This window comes from Carassius gibelio, chromosome A5, assembly GCF_023724105.1.
Source record: "Carassius gibelio isolate Cgi1373 ecotype wild population from Czech Republic chromosome A5, carGib1.2-hapl.c, whole genome shotgun sequence".
NCBI lineage: Eukaryota > Metazoa > Chordata > Actinopteri > Cypriniformes > Cyprinidae > Carassius > Carassius gibelio.
In genome coordinates this window covers 30,238,755-30,255,231 of record NC_068375.1, presented here as the reverse complement: position 1 = coordinate 30,255,231, position 16,477 = coordinate 30,238,755, and the positions used below count along the sequence as shown (strand labels likewise).

At 43.6% G+C, this 16,477-nt stretch overlaps 1 long non-coding RNA gene across 1 annotated transcript in view; it reads left to right on the top strand.

Moving 5' to 3' along the window:
* LOC128011840 (uncharacterized) overlaps window positions 1-16,477 on the top strand; it is a 31,139-nt gene that overhangs the window by 13,857 nt on the left and 805 nt on the right. The gene's annotated exons all lie outside the window — the stretch shown is intronic.

Below are 16,477 nucleotides of genomic sequence, written 5' to 3'. Positions count from 1 at the left end.
CTAGATGTCCTCCTTCCCCACGGTGTCTGTCACTTCATGAACGACATTCCTCACGTTCTCTGTCTAATAATTGCACTCAGCTGTCACTCAGTCAATTCCCCATTAGCGTTTGTCTCTCCCTGTGTATTTATACCCGGTCTGTCTTAGTATGTGTCACGGAGTCCTTGTTGAATTATCCCGTCAGTCTAGTCGTGTTTTTGCTCTTGTTTTTGTGTTTGTGTTTGTGTTTGTGTCTGTGTCTGTTTATGTTGGATTGATACTCTGGTTTTGACCCCTGCCTGGACTGTTTACCTTTTTGGATACCCTCAATAAATTACTTACCCGCACTTGGATCTCTCTCCATGTCTTCCTGTATCCCGGTCGTGACAGAAGGACTCGGTCACAGCAAGATCCAGCGGTATGTCTTTTGATGTTTCCCGTTCCCCAGCCAGGATGGTGGAGCGGAGAGCTAAATATTTGAAGTTGACGGCCCTCTGCCAAGAGGGCAATGAGGTGGGTGCCATGGCACAGGTGTTCTGGTCCCTGGCCAAGGTCATGGGATATAATGACGCGGCCCTAAAGGACTAATTTAATAGCGGGCTGGATGACCCGGTTCTTCAAGAGGAAATGGCTCATTTGGACACATTTGAGTTCTGGGAATTTGTGTGCTACTTGCAGCATCGGCTTCCATGGGATGCCCCAGTCACTCCTGTCTCTTCCGGTGTGATGGCCGCCAGCCCAGTGCCACTGCACAAGAAGTCTGCCAGCCCAGGGTCACAGCACAAGGTGGTCGTCAGCCCAGCACCACTGCCCAGGATGGCCGCCAGCCCAGCGCCACTGCGCAGAATGGCCGCCGACCCAGCACCGCTGCCAAGGATGGCCGCCAGCCCAGCGCTGTTGCATAAGATGGCCACTGCACAAGAAGTCTGCCAGCCCAGGGTCACAGCACAAGGTGGTCGTCAGCCCAGCACCACTGCCCAGGATGGCCGCCAGCCCAGCGCCACTGCGCAGAATGGCCGCCGACCCAGCGCCGTTGCATAAGATGGCCGCCAGCCCAGCGCCACGAGGCAAGATGGCTGCAAGCCCAGTGCCACTGCACAGGATGACAGCCACAGCTGACCTTCCAGAGTTGAGTCAGGTTTCCGTGAACCCTCCAGAGTCGAGTCAGGTTCCCGTTGACCCTCCAGAGTCAGGGCTAGTCACGGATGACCCTCCATAGTCAGGGTTAGTCACCGATGACCCTCCAGAGTCAGGGCTAGTCACGGATGACCTTCCTGATTCAAGTCAAGTAATCGGCGATCTTCAGGGACAGAGTCGAGCCACCGGCGATCTTCCGGGACAGAGTCGAGCCATCGGCGATCTTCAGGGACAGAGTCGAGCCACCGGCGATCTTCAGGGACAGAGTCAAGTCACCATTGATCTTCATGAACAAATGCAAGTCACCATTGATCTTCATGAACAAATGCAAGTCACCATTGATCTTCATGAACAAATGCAAGTCACCAATGATCTTAATGAGCAGAGTCAGGCCACCAATGATCTTCAGGAGCAGAGTCAAGTCAGCATGGATCCTCTGGAATCCAGTCTAAACACCATGGGATTACCAGAGCCTTTCCATGTCTCTGCTGAACTACTGGAGCCTCTCCTAGTCTCAGATGGATTACCAGAGTCTCTTCACGCCTCTTTGTTACTTTCAGAGCCTAGTCACGTCTCGGCTGATCTACCAGAGTCTTTCCTTGCCTCTGCGGAACTTCCAGAGCTTCGTCGCGTCTCAGTCGAACTCTCTGAGCGCCCGACTGATCCTGTAGTGGCCACGGAGGCTACCTTTAACTTGTTCACATTCTTTGTTTCAGACTTGCCCAATCAGACTGGCTCTCCTGCCAGTCCGATCCCACTGTGGTGGCCTTTGGCGCCGCCCTAGTGGGCTTCGGTTTCGACCACGCGGTTGTGGTGGTCTTCTGCTCCACCCTGGGGGGCTTCGTTCCTGACCACACGGTTGTGGTGGTCTTCTGCTCCACCCTGGGGGGCTTCCTTCCTGACCACACGGTTGTGGTGGTCTTCTGCTCTGCCCTGGAGTCCTGCCCGGTCGGCGTCATCCTGGGTTCCTGAACGCCCCGATCCACCCTGATCTCCTGTTTTGTTGTTTTTTTTAGTTCACTTCCTGTCCCTGTTCCCTTCTGTTAGCCTGGCCCTCTGTCCCTCCCCCTGAACCTCCTCCGGTCCACCACCCTCCTGGTCTCCCTGTTTTGTGTTTACACTTCTGGTGTCTGTTCCCCATTTACATGTTCCTCTGGTCTCTGGTTTCCCCATTTTTTTCTGGCCCTCCGTCCCTCCCCCTGAGCCTCCACCTGTCCGTCTCCCTCGCCTCCGTCTTGTCTTGGAGCGTCTGGGAGCCGCTCCGTAGAGGGGGGTGTTCCCTGTTCATCCACTAGATGTCCTCCTTCCCCACGGTGTGTGTCATTTCATGAACCACATTCCTCACGTTCTCTGTCTAATCATTGCACTCAGCTGTCACTGGTCATTAATCATTGCACTCAGTCAATTCCCCATTAGCGTTTGTCTCTCCCTGTGTATTTATAACCGGTCTGTCTTAGTATGTGTCACGGAGTCCTTGTTGAATTATCCCGTCAGTCTGGTCGTGTTTTTGCTCTTGTGTTTGTCTGTTTATGTTGGATTGATACTCTGGTTTTGACCCCTGCCTGGACTGTTTACCCTTTTGGATACCCTCAATAAATGACATATGCGCACTTGGATCTCTCTCCGTGTCTTCCTGTATCCTGGTCGTGACATATATACAGGTGCTTCTCAATAAATTACAATGTTGAGGAAAAGTTCATTTATTCAACTCAAATTGTGAAACTCATGTATTAAATAAATTCAATGCACACAAACTGAATTAGTTAAAGTCCAATTTAAAAAAACATTTAGTGAATTGTTGGCCTTCTGGAAAGTATGTTAATTTACTGTACATGTACTCAATACTTGATAGAGGCTCCTTTTGCTTTAATTACTGCCTCAATTAATCGGGGCATTGAGGTGAACAATTTGTGGCACTGCTGAGGTACAGTAAAAAGCACAGGTTTCTTTGACAGTGGCCTTCAGCTCATCTGCATTGTTTGGTCTCTAGTTTTTTGGAAATACAATAGATTCTCTATGGGGTTCAGGTCTGGTGAGGTGAAAGCATGAAGTGTTCCAAAGTCTCTTGGTAAACGGGTGCAGTGACTTTTGTTTTTAAAAAACACAATGGACCAACACAGGCATATGACATTGCACCCCAAATTATCACAGACTGTGGAAACTTAACACTGGACTTCAAGCAACTTGGGTTATGAGCTTCTCCACCCTTCCTCCAGACTCTAAATAATATGAAATACAAAGCTTGCTTATGCTATCATCAGAAAAAAGGACTTTGGACCAAAGGCAACAGTCCATTTCTTCTTCTCCTTAGCCCAGGTAGGATGCATCTGATGTTGTCTGTGGTTCAGGAGTGGCTTAACAAGAGGAATACGACAACTGTAGCCAAATTCACGTCTCTATGCCTTGACCCCAGCCTTAGTCCATTCCATGCAGGGCCATGCACAGACATTTTAAGGGGCAGTGGCCGAAAATAAAAAAAGAGGCCACTACGGGTTCGGTAAGGAGAAGACATCACACACTCTCAGAAATTTCAGACTTTATTAAAGATGTTTTAAAAGAATAATCACAATTACACATTGCTAATAAAAAACTATTTACATGTCTTACATGTTGATGTTCCTTTATTTGAACAGGTTTACCTATACCTGTCTGATTTGGCTGATGCTCTGTGGGCTCTTGCCTGTCTGCCTGCTTCAATGCCCTACTTCACTCGTCTGTGCTTTGTCCAGAGAAACTGTCTTTTGTCATTATCGAGTACTTGGGTATAATAAACCTCTGTTATTTACTCGCTATTGGATTCTCTGCCTTTCTTCCCATCGCTAGGCGTAACAGAACAATCAGACCATTAATGGATCCAGCGAGAATGGCAGAGCTTCAGGAGTACTTAACTACTAGTAACCAGCAGATGGATCGTCAGGAGAAACAAGTCTCCGCCATCACTCAGGCAGTACAAGCTCTAGTGACGCAGGTGTCTGAGCTCACTACACAAATTCAACAGCTAAGATCGCCTGCTGCGCCCACCCCGCCACCTGTCCCCCTCAACCCTACCAACATCACCAGCCAGCACGAGCCCAGGATACCAACGCCTGAAAGATATGCGGGGGAGCCAGAGCTGTGTTGAGCTTTTCTGAGTAGATGTTCATTATTCTTCTCCCTTCAACCTGTAACATTTTCCACTGAGAGATCCAGAGTGGCGTTGGTGTTAAACCTGCTGTCGGGGCGTGCGGCTCTTTGGGGGACAGCTGTGTGGGAAAATAATGATCCTTGCTGTTCCTTGTTCCAGGCAATACAAGAGGAGATGAGACCGTGTTGTGTCGGGCCGCGAAGCAAGCATTCAGTTTCTGACTACATGATACAATTTCGCACCTTGGTTGCGGAATGCCACTGGAATGAGAAGGCGCAGTGGGACAGATTCCGGCATGGGCTGGCTGACCGTGTCCAATGTGAAATTTATACATTGGATCTTCCTAAGAACTTGAATGGACTGATGGAGTTAGTGTTATGGGTCGACTCGAGGTTGGAACAGTGCTCTCAAGTGGAACAGCACTCCCGAACCAGAAGACAACTCAAGCCATTGGGCTTCCTCACCGAAGACACGGTCAGCCCACCCAGCGATCCCGAGCCCATACAGGTGGGTAGAGCTGGGCTTTTCCGGGAGGAGAGAGAGCGCCGACAAACTAAGGGGCTGTGCCTTCACTCTGGCATTTTCTCAGTCGCTGTCCACTAAAAGATCAAGCCCAGCAGTAGGGAGGAGGCTACTGTCGGGTAAAGCAGCATTGGGGAAATCCTCGTCCGCGACTCTCCTTCCGGGAAGACTGCAATGGGCAACCGGTTCTTATGATTGCCAGGCACTGGTGGATTCCGGAGCGGAGGGTAATTTCATGGACTTTTCTTTGGCCAGTCACCTCCGGATCCCCATCACTTCATTCCACAAACCCATTGCAGTCCACGCTCTCAATGGTCAGACATTACCCACCATCAAGTTGACTGTAGCGGGTAACCACACTGAGACACTGGAATTCTTCATCAATGACACTCCCTTCAGCCCCATAGTTCTCAGGCAACCATGGCTGATCGAACACAACCCCAGGGTGTACTTGGGTCAAGGCTCCGTTTCCACCTGGAGTAATCAGTGCCATGCTTCTTGTCTTGTGTCTGCTCATTCGTCTGTGTCTAATTCTGTGTTTCAGGAGGAGACGGTGGATTTGTCTAACGTGCCCAAGGAATACCTCGACCTGAAGGAAGTGTTCAGTAAGTCCCGGGCTGCTTCTCTTCCTCCCCATCGTCCCTTTGACTGTGCTATGACTGTCCCCCACACCCTCAACACCCCCCACACCACACATAGACTCCTCCCCCTCTTCAACACTCTGACTGATTTATTTATTTATTCACATCAAGCAAAAACCAGTAACTTGTTATTACTTGCACTACTGCCTGTTCATCCAGGAACACTGTTTAATCCATTTGCACACTGAAATATTTTCTATGCACTATACTGTCCATTGCAATACTGTAAATTATGTTCATAGTTCTGCCTATAGTGTACATACACTTTTACATAGCCCATCTGTATGGTATGTTCATAGTACACCTATCTGTATATCGTGCTTATAGTATTTAATATCTGTAAATTATGTCCATAATACTTCAAATATTATAGTAAATATTATAGAACTTTATTCTTTACTTACTGCTTATTGCACTTCTGGTTAGATGCTAACTGCATTTCGTTGCCTTGTACCTACATGTGCAGTGACAATAAAGTTGAATCTAATCTAATCTTACTTATGGACAGCACTTTGGTCCATTCTAATGGTTTTGAAAGTGCTTTATAAATAAAAGTTGAGTTGAGTTTAGAGTTGAGTAATCTAATCTATAGACCTAATGCCAGGTACGTCTCCACCTAAGGGCAAGTTATATTCACTTTCTATTCCTAAAAGGGAGGCCATGGAGAAATATATTTCTGATTCACTGGCTTCTGCGTTCATCCGCCCTTCCTCTTCTCCAGTGGGGGCGGGGTTCTTTTTTGTGGGTAAGAAAGATGGATCTCTGCGACCTTGCATTGATTACTGAGGGCTGAACAACATCACAGTTAAGAATACCTATCCTTTGCCGTTGATGTCTTCAGCCTTCAAGAGGCTGCAGGGAGCATCAATATTCACAAAACTGGACTTACATAATGTTTATCATTTGGTCCACATAAGGAAGGGGGATGAATGGAAGACAGCATTTAATACCCCCAGGGGCCATTTTGAATATTCGGGCTGTCCAACTCCCCTGCTGTCTTCCAAGCAGCCTGACATTTGTGCCTTTTTGAGTTTCTTATAGATATCTAAATGGCTAAAGTTTAATCTCAATGTAATAAGCAGAAACTGGGCTATAATAATATGTGAGCACCATATATGTCGAGTTTTTGAGAAAAAAAATATTATGTGTGGTTAGTGAAAACCTAAAAATGTTAAACCACTTGAATAAGGCAATAAAACAAATACAGAACATTGGTTCCCAGGACTTTTGAGAAGACGCACCAAGGCCCAAGCTGATCGCCACCAGTCTAAGATTGGTTTGCAGGACGGGCATATCAGTACAAGGTCCTACCCTTCAGGCTGTCCCTGTCTCCCTGTGTCTTCACGAATGTGGCTCTTGTTCCCCTCAGAGAGCAGGTTGTTCACATTCTCAACTATCTAGACCAGGGATTCCTCAAATCTGGACCTCGAGATCCACTTTCCTGCAAAATGTTAGAGTTAGAGTTTAGCGCTAACCCTAATCAAACACACCTGAGCATGCTAATCAGTGTCAATCAATGTCTTTGGGATCATTCGAAAACGGCAGACAGGTGACTTTAATCAGGGTTGGAGCTAAACTCTGCAGTGCATTGGACCTCCAGGGTAAGATTTGAGGAAGGGGGATCTAGACAATTGGCTGATACTAGCACAATTTTGGGATCAGTTAACTTGGTGCTCCAGCACCTCAGCCTGTTGCACCTTCAGGTCAACTGGGAAAAGAGCAAATTCTCACAGACGCAGAGGATTACTTTTCTCGGTATGGAGTTGGAGTCAGTTGTAACAACAATGAGTTTTACAGAATAATTAACTCAAATGATATATAGGGAATTTTAATAATTAATCAGGAATATGATTAAATTATATCTCAGATGACAGTTACATTAAATTTGATTGATTATGAAAAATAGCTCAATTGCCTATACCAGTAAATAATCACAGGGCACTGTAACTTACTCATTAATATGTCAATATTCCATTCTTCATATCAATTATTGTGATATCTCTTACTGTAAATTACTGCAAATCAAACAGTGGTTTGTCCAGCAAACCACTGTTGACCTATCAATTTTCAATAAAGTTATCACGCCTTATAATTCAAGGAAAAATATTCTCTGACCATGAAAACATTATCCTATCCTTATGATAAATTTAGTTTCTAAATTTAAAGCTTGTAGCTAAAGATCAGACATCTCAGTGACTCGTAATGTAAGTGGGGTGGAGTCCAAGCCAATCGTCAGTATATGGGTTTTTAATAAATCCACTAGTAATACATCAAACTACAAATCACACAGAGTAAATATGCGTACGATAGGGCTGTAGTACTCGAGTCCGGTCTTGGACTCGAGTCCGGACTCGAGACATTTTTCTGTCGTCTCGGACTTGTCTCGGACTCGTTGCATTTGCACTCGGACTTGTCTCGGACTTGGCCATTGGACTCGCCAAGTCTTCTAGTTGGTCTCGACCGAGTCCAGCAAAAAAAAAAAAAAAAAAAAAAAAAATTCTCCTTCAAAACAAAAAACATTTGCATGATGTTGCGACTGAAAACGTGTGGAAAACGCTAGGCGCGCGCTCTCCTAATTTCCAAAGCACTCTGTAATCTGCGCTCGCGCTCCAGTGGCGTCTGCTGTTGCTGGGCAACCATGACTCGCTCTTCATGATGACGCAGAAGTTTCAGCAAAGAATAAATGGATTTCCAGCACTTAAAATCACTTGCAGTAGCTCTGCTAATAGATTCATTTAAAAAATGGCTATCCTTGTACAGCTATGATCATCTGTTTCTCCATCTTAGCTTTCAGTATTGTTCCGGGAAAGGATGTGCATGACCAGTGGTGCACATGCGACCTGAAAAGTTTAGATGTTTCTAATTTAATTTTCTACCTGTTAGATTGTGTTTTATTTACGTCTACACCCAGATAGCCTTAAACGTACCCTTTACAATAATGAAATACTAATTATTGTTGTACAGTATAGGGGTTGCAAGACTACTGATTTCTGCTAGTAGATTTTTTAAAGAAAAAATGCTCGTTACTTGGCTACTCGTGGGTCATGCTATTGTAAATGAAAACACATTAAATAGTTTTTTTTTTTTTTATCAATCAACACATATTCATGTATAGCCTTATGCAACAATTACATATGTAAATTTTAAAAACTTTATAATTATGACATTACTTATTTAATTTTCATGTAACAGTCAGTTAATTATTAATTTTTAAAATAATATTTATCATGCAAGCAGAGAGATGTCATGACAAACGTTTAGTGATCATTTGAACACGACTGAATCCATTCAATGCACACATTCTCATTACGCAGAACACTTTAAGCGAGTCTTAATGTTAATGAACTTCACTAAACAGATGTGTGTGTTCCGCGCAAACCAGCAAAAGGTAAAGATGCAAACATGTAGGACAAGTAGACAATGTATCCGTATCGAAGCTGATTATTAGCCTACTCTTGAACTGAATGGTTTTTGAGAGAGTGAGACGCGCAGCGCGGCTGTTTGATTGGTGAGCGCGCTGTGCTTATTCATTCGTTTCACATCGTAGCCTAAGCTTTAAATCGTTGCCTTTTAAATATATACAAATAATATAACGTGTATGATGTATTATTATAGGTAAAATTACTCTTGCAACGCTCTGATTTCTGAGAGATAAACAGAGAGGCGACAACAATGCGGTGTTTGATTTGCGCTCTTTTCACTCATAAAGTTTTCATTCATTCACTTCTGGCGCTGATGCCCTGGCTCAGCTGTTATCTAACAAAACACCAGACTGTGTCAGCTTCAGTCGAGTATTCAGGCAGAATTATTAATTGTCCGTTAATCGTTTTTTAAGCCATTAACCTTGCCATTCCGAATAAGGCATTTGGCTTCAGGCACAACACTAATTATTACATATTTTATTTTTTACATGCAACATAGATAAGGTCATATAGTAACAGCTCCACGCAATATTGTAATTCTAAAATTCACATTGTACTTGCAAACACTTTGTGTGCATTATGGTTAATGCATGCTGGAGTAGTCGATTGTTTCCGACAGCGCTCGACTAGTCTATGCAAGCACTAGCACAGTATGACAAAAATGTCGCTGTATTTATGTGCGAATGTCCAGTAGAGCCAAACGTATCCTTCTAGCCTTGCTGCGCGCATTTTTCATATCCCGAGCTTTGCGTGTGTGTGTGCACTGTGCCAAAGCATCAGTCATATACATTTTTGACCACAGACATAATGTCAGCAAAAGCAGCATTATTAAGTAAATAAAATGAAAATAATGTACATACAAATAATTTGACCTTACAGCTCCAAACTCTAGAGGGCCAGTGTCCTTTATAGTTTAGCTCCCAGGGTCGGACTGGGGGTAAAACCAGTACTGATTACCAGGCCCCAAAGGAAGAGCGGGCCATTGAAAAGTATGAATCTGAAATATATTTTATTTTACCTGGATATTTTCATGGGTGGGGGGCATGGGGGCCCATCAGGACTGCCTATGCAAAGGGCCTGGGATCTTGTGTAACGCCCCTGTTAGCTTTAACCCTAATTATACACACTTGAACCAGCTAATCAAGCTCTTACTAGACACACTAGAATCTTCCAGGTGTGTTAAGGCCAGTTGGAGCTAAACTTTTCAGGACATTGGCCATCCAGGGTGTAGTTTGGAGACCCCTGTCATACAGAGTTGTTACTTTGCACATGCTTTTTGATCATTACAAATAATAATGTCAAATTATTTTCTTAGAATAAGAGATATGCTGTCTCTCGCATCACAAACATTATCAGTAGTAAAGTGTGTGGTCTTGAAGAAGACCCTTTTTTCTCTCATTTGGACTCGGTCTTGACTTGGACTCGAAAATTTTGGACTTGGACTTGACTTGGACTCGAACCTCTTTGGACTCGGTCTTGACTCGGTCTCGACTAGTCCTGGACTTGGACTTGACTTGGACTCGACAAGGGCGGACTTGACTACAGCTCTAGCGTACGACACTACAAACAGTAAGCTTTATACAAGACATAACGGAATCCAAATAAAAGAGAGAGAGAGAGAGAGAGAGAGAGAGAGAGAGAGAGAAAATAGAATGAGATCACATAAGGAGCTCAGGTATGGAAATCATAGTCAGTAACTTTTGAAAGCCAACAACGATCAGATCATAGCAACAATTTATAGCAGCATTTAAATCTCCATAGAAAACTGATACTTGCATGGCCCAGTGTGCGTTGCGTGAGATCGGCGTCAAGCGTGTGAGCTTTGCACGCTGTTCCTCTTGAAAACAGCGTGCGAGGTCCTGGAGGCCATGTGACGCGCGTGCACGCTGCGCTTGATCTTGGCGTGAGCGTGGAGCACGTGGTCCTTTGTTCTGTCCTCGCGTGGTATTTAAAAGGTTCAACAAACAATGATCCAGAATTCGTCTTCCTTGTGTGGAGAGGCGAATAGTTGAATAAACTTAGTAAAGAAAAGAAAAGAAACAACAAAAACGAAAGCTTCCAAAGGAGCCATTAAAATGGCTTTTTCTCTCAGCCCCTGTGCTGAGGGGGCTTACGCTATGAGCGCGGCCTAAGGCCGTGCGGAAGCAACGTTGGTCGATGCAGGAAGGAAGGGAGTCAGCGTAAGAAGAGAGGGCGGACCTTGTTTGGTCGATTCTTATAGCTTGAAATAGTTCACGCCCCTTTTCGAGGGAACATCCAATGAAACGTCCGCGATCTGCAGCGGGAAAAAGTTCCTTTGTCTCTGTGGAGACAACCCCCTGGTGATCTAGGGCTTGTCAGATTTCCTCAGGGAAATTTCTAGCAAGTTCGTAATTCCAGATTACATACATTTTTTAGTACTTTGCTCTAGATAAATGGGTCTGTCACAGCATGACGATTACACAGATACTAAACATAATATATATAGATGATCAAAACATGAAGTTACATTCAAATGCAGAATTACACACATTTAAAGATTTGATTAACACATGATAACACTGCAGATAGTCCCAATTTATATGGGAAACCTCTAATGCACCGCAAAAAGGAATACGGAATACATTTATAAAACATCACCTTTATTTATATAGTGCTTTAAACAAAATACATTGTGCCAAAGCACTGAACAACATTCATTTGGAAAACAGTGTCTCAATAATGCAAAATGATAGTTAAAGGCAGTTCATCATTGAATTCATTGATGTCATCTCTGTTCAGTTGAAATAGTGTCTGTTTTAATTTGCAATCAAGTCAACGATATCGCTGTAGATGAAGTGACCCCAACTAAGCAAGCCAGAGGCGACAGCGGCAAGGAACCGAAACTCCATCGGTGACAGAATGGAGAAAAAAAACCTTGGGAGAAACCAGGCTCAGTTGGGGGGCCAGTTCTCCTCTGACCAGACGAAACCAGTAGTTCAATTCCAGGCTGCAGCAAAGTCAGATTGTGCAGAAGAATCATCTGTTTCCTGTGGTCTTGTCCTGGTGCTCCTCTGAGACAAGGTCTTTACAGGGGATCTGTATCTGGGGCTCTAGTTGTCCTGGTCTCCGCTGTCTTTCAGGTCAGTAGAGGTCCTTTCTAGGTGCTGATCCACCATCTGGTCTGGATACGTACTGGATCCGGGTGACTGCAGTGACCCTCTGATCTGGACACAGACTGGATCTGGTGGCCACGGTGACCTCGGAACAAGAGAGAAACAGACAAATATTAGCGTAGATGCCATTCTTCTAATGATGTAGAAAGTACGGTGTTATGTGAAGTGTTCCGGTTCCAGTTTACCTAATTAATGCAGCCTAAAAATCCTTTAACGGATTTGGATATTAAAAGCATATTAGTATGTTATGTGTATGCCAGGTTAAAGAGATGGGTCTTTAATCTAGATTTAAACTGCAAGAGTGTGTCTGCCTCCCGAACAATGTTAGGTAGGTTATTCCAGAGTTTAGGCGCCAAATAGGAAAAGGATCTGCCGCCCGCAGTTGATTTTGATATTCTAGGTATTATCAAATTGCCTGAGTTTTGAGAACGTAGCGGACGTAGAGGAGTATAATGTAAAAGGAGCTCATTCAAATACTGAGGTGCTAAACCATTCAGGGCTTTATAAGTAATAAGCAATATTTTAAAATCTATACGATGTTTGATAGGGAGCCAGTGCAGTGTGGACAGGACCGGGCTAATATGGTCATACTTCCTGGTTCTAGTAAGAACTCTTGCTGCTGCATTTTGGACTAGCTGTAGTTTGTTTACCAAGCGTGCAGAACAACCACCCAATAAAGCATTACAGTAGTCTAACCTTGAAGTCATAAATGCATGGATTAACATTTCTGCATTTGACATTGAGAGCATAGGCCGTAATTTAGATATATTTTTGAGATGGAAAAATGCAGTTTTACAAATGCTAGAAACGTGGCTTTCTAAGGAAAGATTGCGATCAAGTAGCACACCTAGGTTCCTAACTGATGACGAAGAATTGACAGAGCAACCATCAAGTCTTAGACAGTGTTCTAGGTTATTACAAGTAGAGTTTTTAGGCCCTATGATTAACACCTCTGTTTTTTCTGAATTTAGCAGTAAGAAATTACTCGTCATCCAATTTTTTATATCGACTATGCATTCCATTAGTTTTTCAAATTGGTGTGTTTCACCGGGCTGCGAGGAAATATAGAGCTGCGTATCATCAGCATAACAGTGAAAGCTAACACCATGTTTCCTGATGATATCTCCCAAGGGTAACATATAAAGCGTGAAGAGTAGCGGCCCTAGAACTGAGCCTTGAGGTACTCCATACTGCACTTGTGATCGATATGATACATCTTCATTCACTGCTACGAACTGATGGCGGTCATATAAGTACGATTTAAACCATGCTAATGCACTTCCACTGATGCCAACAAAGTGTTCAAGTCTATGCAAAAGAATGTTGTGGTCAATTGTGTCAAACGCAGCACTAAGATCCAATAAAACTAATAGAGAGATACACCCACGATCAGATGATAAGAGCAGATCATTTGTAACTCTAAGGAGAGCAGTTTCAGTACTATGATACGGTCTAAATCCTGACTGGAAATCCTCACATATACCATTTTTCTCTAAGAAGGAATATAATTGTGAGGATACCACCTTTTCTAGTATCTTGGACAGAAAAGGGAGATTCGAGATTGGTCTATAATTAACTAGTTCTCTGGGGTCAAGTTGTGGCTTTTTTATGAGAGGCTTAATAACAGCCAGTTTGAAGGTTTTGGGGACATGTCCTAATAACAATGAGGAATTAATAATAGTCAGAAGAGGACCTATGACTTCTGGAAGCACCTCTTTTAAGAGCTTAGATGGTATAGGGTCTAACATACATGTTGTAAGTTTAGATGATTTAACAAGTTTATACAATTCTTCCTCTCCTATAGTAGAGAATGAGTGTATAGTAGAGAAACATAAAAACAAAAAGGTAATGAATACATTCCATAGAATGCATTGGGGAAAAGAAACCAGTGATTTGGCTTCTCTCCTCTCCTGTTGTCCAGGGTGGTCGTAAAGTTTTACGACCTGCAAAGGTGGGGGTTACATACACATGACTATTTGAGAAAGAGTTAGGCTGAGGAGAACATTTCCACTTATAAATCAGCACTTTAACCATTTACCCAGGATTAACCATTTTTATGCAATACACAAACATTAAAAATACATATTAATAAGGACTTACAAAAGTAAGGAACTTTACGAAAGGTTTATTTTTGTGTATGTTGGAATGTGGTTGGTTTAGTGTCTCCTTTGAGGCTCCCCCATGTGACTTTGGAATTTTTTGTCGTAAATAACATAAGTCCAGCCAGACTGCTGCCAGGCCCAGGCATTTAGTGCAAAAAGGGTTTCATTTGGAAAATCTGAATTAAACACATGAATCGATGATCTGCATATCCGTTACACAGTCAAACAAATAGCACGCCTTACAGATGAATGTGCATGGTCAGTGTGCATGGTCAGCCTGTTTGAATACATTCAAGGGCAGGACAGTGGTCCCACTGAAACTCTTTCAGATGCTCCTGGGGCATATGGTGGCTGTGGCGGTACTTACACTGCTCGGCATACTTCATGGCCGAGTCCCGAGGTGGGCGTGGAAGCCTGGCACTCACCGGGTCCAAATTACACCGGCTTGTCACCAAACCCTCACCCCGTGGTCAGATCTTATGTTCCTCCAGGCAGGGGTGCCCCTAGAACAGATCTTCAGGCATGTTGTGGTTTACACAGATACCTCCACCACAGGTTGGGGAGCCACGTACAATGGGCATGCAGTCTCAGGGGTTTGAATGGGCCCACAGCTGCATTGGCACATCAATTGCCTAGAGTTATTAGCAGTGCGCCTTACCTTGAACCATCTCAAAGGTCAATTACGAGGCAAGCACGTGCTGGTCCGAACAGACAACACAGCAACCATGGCGTACATCAACCGACAAAGTGTTCTGCGCTCCGGTCACATGTTGCAACTCGCCTGCCACACCTCCTCCTTTGGAGTTGGAAGATTCTCAGTTCACTTTGTGCTAGTCACATTCCAGGCTTGCTCAACCGTACAGCCGATGAGCTGTCTCGAGCAATGCTCCCAGGAGAATGCCGACTCCATCCCCTGATGTTCCAGCTGATTTGGAGACGGTTCGGAGCCGATCAGGTAGACCTGTTTGCTTGTCCAGAAACCTCTCACTGCCAGCTGTTCTACACTGTGCAAAGTCCGGGAGGATGAGGAGCAAGTTTTGCTAGTGGTGTCATTTTGGTTCCCCGAACTAGTGCTCCTCGCGACAGCTCCTCCTTGGCCGATTCCTCTGAGGAAAGTTCTACTGACTCAGAGACGTGGCACTGTTTGGCACCCACATCCAGAATGGAAAATTGTGAATGGAAAGTCTTTAGGTAAGCATGACCCCATCATCAGGTTCCTTAGATGGGCCAGATGGTTAAATCCTTCATGACTCCCAGGTAATCCTGAGGCCCCGGCCTGGCTATGTGCCCAAGGTTCCCCCTACACCCTTCAAAGACCAAGTGGTGAACCTGCAAGCACTGCCCCTGGAGGAAGCAGACCCAGCCCTGGCTTTGCTCTGTCCTGTCTGAGCATTGAGATGCTACACAAAGACTGGACACAAAGCTTAAGGACTGCAGACCAGCTCTTTGTCTGTTATGGAGGCCAGCGGAAGGGGAATGCCATCTCTAAACAGAGGATGGCCCACTGGATTGTGGATTGTGGATAATTTGAACTTCTTGTGCCAGATCATGATTACTTGGTCTATTATACATGACATATGGGCAATGACGAATTATGTAATATTCTAAAATAATTAAATCGACACATTAGCTTTGATTATTGATGAAAAAAAAAGTTTAAAATATTTAGTTTGTTTAGTTTTTTTCCTTCCGGCGACCCATAGGCACTCACTAAAAGATGGTTTCCGAACAGACTGTGGAATATCAGTCAGTCAAGCAAAAGGCATGCAACTAATAGTAACAGCTCTGATTGACAGATAGGCCTATGTAAAAATAAACAGGAATTTTCCGACTTTTGAGCGATTGCACATTTTGTAAACATTGTCATATTAATTATAATTCAGATGCATTTTGTTTTATTGACCACAATATAATTGCTATTTGTTTGAGAGGGGCACTTTTGAAATTTGCCTGAACATCTTTGAAAATCTACTCACTTTTTCACAGATTCTGCAAGGGGTTCACAAACTTTCATGGCACTGTATACAGTATATTGAGTTAATTGTATTTAATTTAACTAATTATTGTTATTTATCTAACCATTATGTATTTTTATATTTATGAAAAACTGTTATGTTTAGTGTATTATCACTTCGAAATATCAAATCTACAATAGCTACAATGTGTTTAAGTTAAATTGTATATTCATAAGCACATTTATATTTATACAAATGCAAACAAACATAATTCAATGTTTCACAATATACTTCTATAAATAACATAAATATATAAAATATTTATAAAGATTTTGGTGTTTCAAAAGCTGTGCATACATACAGGTTTTTATTGTGTCAATATTTCACCTATCACACATTGTTTCATGTACACCCAAACATACAAAAAGGCAGGTAACCTTGCACACAAATACCTGAGATCA